The 4529-nt window shown below is 40.5% G+C and overlaps 1 long non-coding RNA gene across 1 annotated transcript; it reads left to right on the top strand.

Moving 5' to 3' along the window:
• Positions 1–362: 362 nt before the first annotated feature.
• LOC129885114 (uncharacterized) lies at positions 363–2578 on the top strand. Its single transcript, XR_008766058.1, has 3 exons — positions 363–535; positions 1400–1441; positions 2275–2578. It is a non-coding gene; the product is annotated as an uncharacterized LOC129885114 (long non-coding RNA).
• The last annotated feature ends 1951 nt before the right edge of the window (positions 2579–4529 follow it).

Here is a 4529-nt window from a genome sequence, read left to right as displayed (position 1 = left end):
AAAATACATCTCAAGAAGGACCCTTAAGCCAAATCAAAATAGAAGCCATCAAATATGTTTTTCTTAAAGTTACGTTTCGGGTAAGCTGACTTCGGGAGGCCATAACCTCTTTATAATTTGAGAATTTGGGAAAACTCTCAACATGAAAGTTGTAGATAATTGAAATATCTTTCCAACCATAGGTCGTGGGACGAAATGTGATATCGGAGTAATAAGATATATACGTTTTAAGTCTGATAGGCCAAACTAAATAGTGAATTCGGCCCAACCCAATTTTAATTCGGGTCAGGCCCAATACCCACGAAATTAATCAAAATTCTATGTCTTTCTTCATAGTTTAGACCAAGAAATATCTAGAAATTTCCAGAGAGAGTAAGATAAGGGAAAGCTAGAGAGAAACACCAACATCCACCACAATTAAAGCCCCGAATCTCAAAGCTCTTGAAGAGAAAATTGTTGTACGTCGCATTGGCTTCAATTTGAGCTAGAAATCAGCCAATAAGGAGAAGATTTTATGTGGTGCTGCAAATTTAAGGTAATATTAAAGTCTCCTTTTCATTGTTAATAAGTTTAGTTAGAGTTTTAACGGATTAGAACGGAGAAAATAGTGTTATAAACTAGTTTGGTGATTTGTTGAGAGTTATGGGTTAAAGGGTTGATTTAGGTAGATTAAATAGATGGAATTATCTTAGTGATGATGTATAATAATCTTTGATATTGTTTTGATGTTGTTGATGAGTTGTTGTTCTTGAATTTGGAGGAAAAAGGTGTATGAAGATTGTGAATGTTCAAACCCGTTTTTGGAATTGAGTAGCTGGTAGTAATTTTGGAATATCTCATTGTGTAGACCTTCGATTTTAGATATTAAACATGTTTTGGAAATATAATACACGTACCTACAACTCTTATGTTTATGTCTTAGTCTATATCTGCTGTTATGATGTCGAAAACTGAGCATGAATCTTAAGACAAATTCTGTCCAGATTCTGGATTGAAAATTCCTTCATGTATAGCTGTTCGTATTTTGATGATATCTCTTTGTAGAAAATGAATTTTGAGTTGATTTCTTTTGCATTGGAAACTTAAGACAGATATCTAAATGTTTCATGAAGGTTATAAAGTCCAGTTTTGCCGTTTTCATTTTCAAATTTTAGATACAACGTGAGGTACTTGACTTTCCGAATTTACTGCTTTGGTAACATGAATAATAAATCTTATTTTGTGTCAATATTTTGGATTGTTGATGTTGGTTGATGATTATATGGCTGGTTTGAAAGTGGGAAAAGTGAGTGGTATAGGGGAGGTGCTGTCCAATCTTTTTTAGAAATAACCTACTAACGATAGACTACGTTTTATTCTTGTCCATAGCTTAATCATAGTGCTTAACGTTTTAATATAGGTTGAGACAATATTGGACAACATATACGTATAAACGCTAAAGGTATGTAAAGTTAACATTTTCTTCTTTTGGCATGATCCATATGAAACGAACGAATGACGTATGCTTAAATTCCAAAGAAACTCTTATTCGTAGATATACTCGGATGGCTACCGTTCTTGATTTTCAAAATTTATATTGTTATGTCTTGACTCATGTGTATAATTCCAGCCATCCTAGTTGGTATAACTCATGTTGTGGTATAATTCATATTTTAGTATAATCCATAATTAGTGTGATTTATAATGACTATTGTCTTGGTTTTCAAATGATGGTCTGTTTTGCTTATTCTATTAAGTCTCCGATAATGATTAAATTTCACAAGGTTGTTAATGATATCTTATTCGTGCATGCTGTTATGGTATTATTCACCGAGTCCTACGATAGGCCGGGTATGTTATCATGTATGGATTCCACTACATTATTCACCGAGTCCCTTACTAGAGGGCCGGGTACGTGATATGATAATATGATATTATAATGATATGACGATATGATTATGGCACCGAGTCCCATAATGGGCCGGGTACGGTATCAGTGTACACTACTCTATTCACCGAGTTCCTTGCTAGAGGGCCGGGTATGGTATATATATACATATGACGATATATTGATATAATTGTGATACCGAGTCCCATAACGAGCCAGGTACGATATATGATGATGATATGCATGTCTTTATTTTATAACACAGGTGCAATGATTTATTGATTATGACACTTGACTCCTGAATCTTTATTTCAGATGTGATCTCCTTTACGATATTTTATGCTTTATATACTCGGTACATATTTCGTACTGACCCCCTTCTTTGGGGGTGCGTTTCGTGCCCGCAGGTACAGATACTTATTTTGGAGAGCCGCCACCTTAGGATTCTACTCAACGGGTTGAAGTGCTCCATTGTCTCGGAGCCTAAACTTTTGGTACTAATCCTTATAATGTATATATTTGTGTATTTTGGTGGTACGGCGGGGCCCTGTCTCGTCATATGCTATTGTTAATCCTCTTAGAGGTCTGTAGATACATGAGTGGGTTGTATGTAGATATTGTCTGATGTACTAGTATGGCATATGTTTTTGGACATTTACATTCGGAGTGAAAGCCTTGTCGGCTTACGTATTATGTTATCTTATTTTTGACAATTAAGACTCCCCAAGAAATAGCTAATTTTGGTATATATATAAGTGACAGCTTGAGACAACGTGCTACCCATATAAATTCTATATCGTGTTTAATTGTCGATTGACAAAAGATAATATGTGTGTATACGAGTGTCCAATTCGGACACTAGTCACGGCCTACGGGGCTAGGTCGTGACAAAAGTGGTATCAGAGCAGTTCATCCTCGGAATGTCTACAGACCGTGTCTAGTAGAGTCTTGTTTATCGGTGTGTTGTGCACCACATCTATAAACTGGAGGCTACAGGACATTTAGGATGTTATCATTTCTTTTACTTTAAATCGTGCGATAGAGTTGTATTATCAGGATAATTTCTCCCTAACATACTATTATATTTACAGCGATGCCTCTAAGAAAAGCGACAGCTGCCCAAAAGGGAAAGTCAGTAGTAGGAGAGACTAGTCGGACCCCGAGGATTACTAGGGCCCGTGCCCAGTCTATGCCTGAGGTTGTGCTCCAGTCGGCGAGCTCTACTACACCACCATATGAGGAGAGAGAAGCAGCAACTGACACTATGGATCGGGGGGTTGCTTCACCGCCAGCTCCAGAGGCTCCAGTACCTGAGCCTCCAGCTCTTCAGCCAGGGGCAGAGGACAGGGCTATGAGAGATGCAGTTCAGTTGCTGACCAGAATAGCGACAGGGCAGGCTCGCAGGCATGGGTTAGGGGTTGACTATGCTGATAGACATGATAGTTTAAGGGCTCGTGATTTCTTGACTTGTAATCCTCCAGAGTTCTATGGGTCAAGGCCCGGGGATGACCCGTAGGAGTTTATCCGACAAGTGCAGCGTACGTTGAGGATAATTAAGGCTTCTGAGACAGAGTCTGTTGAGTTAGCTTCCTATCGGCTGCGTGATGTAGCTGTTAATTGGTATGAGTCATGGGAGTTATCTAGGGGCGAGGGTGCTCCTCCAGCGGTGTGGGGTGAATTTGTGGAGGCCTTCCTTGGCCACTTTCTACCTCCAGAGATGAGACGAGCCAGAGTAGACAGGTTTTTACAATTGAGGCAGAATGTCAGGAGCATCAGAGATTATAGCCTTGAGTTTGACTCGTTGGCGAGACATGCGCCAGCTATTGTAGCTGACATGGCTGATAGAGTGCATCGGTATGTGATGGGGCTGGATCGTTATTTGATTGATAGCTGTATGGCAATGGCTTCTCAGCCAGGTATGGATATTGCTCGGGTACAGGCATATGCACAGGGGGTAGAAGATCGGCACAGAGGGCGTCAGCCCGATAGAGATCATGATAGAGGCCAGCGTAAAAGAGCTAGATCAGCTAGTTATTCTGGGGAATTTCAAGGCGGGCAGCCTCAGCAGTACAGTAGATATCCTTCTCAGCCAGCCCGGAGTGCACCCCCACAATTCAAAGGTAGTAGATTCGATAGCACAGGGTATTCAGGATCCGGTCAGAGCTCCAGGGTTTCAAGTTCACAGATAAACAGGGGTTCACGTCAGTCGAGACCACCTTTGCCTCGGTGTCCTCGTTGTGGTAGGTCACATTTTGGAGAATGTCGTTTTTCTACAGGTGCATGCTTTACTTGCGGCCGTCAAGGCCATATTATGAGGGAGTGTCCATTTAGGGGTAATTTAAGTGGTGCAGCTCAGCCTACTGGGTCAGTTGTTGGCTCATCTTCTTCTGTAGCTATGCGCCCTGTGGGGCAGGGTATTCAGATAACAGTAGGCCGTGGTAGAGGCCGTGGTGGATCTTTCAGTTCTAGCGGTCCTTCAAACCGCATATATGCCTTGGCTAGTAGACAAGAGCAGGAGGCGTCGCCAAATGTAGTTACAGGTATATTATCGATTTTCTCGCAGGATGTATATGCATTGATAGATCCAGGTTCCACCTTATCATATATATCTCCCTTTGTTGCTAGTAGAATCGGAATAAAATCTGAATCAATAAAACCATTT

The sequence above is a fragment of the Solanum dulcamara genome, chromosome 4 (assembly GCF_947179165.1).
Source record: "Solanum dulcamara chromosome 4, daSolDulc1.2, whole genome shotgun sequence".
In the NCBI taxonomy this organism is placed as follows: Eukaryota; Viridiplantae; Streptophyta; class Magnoliopsida; order Solanales; family Solanaceae; genus Solanum; species Solanum dulcamara.
This window is presented reverse-complemented; position numbering and strand designations above follow the sequence as displayed.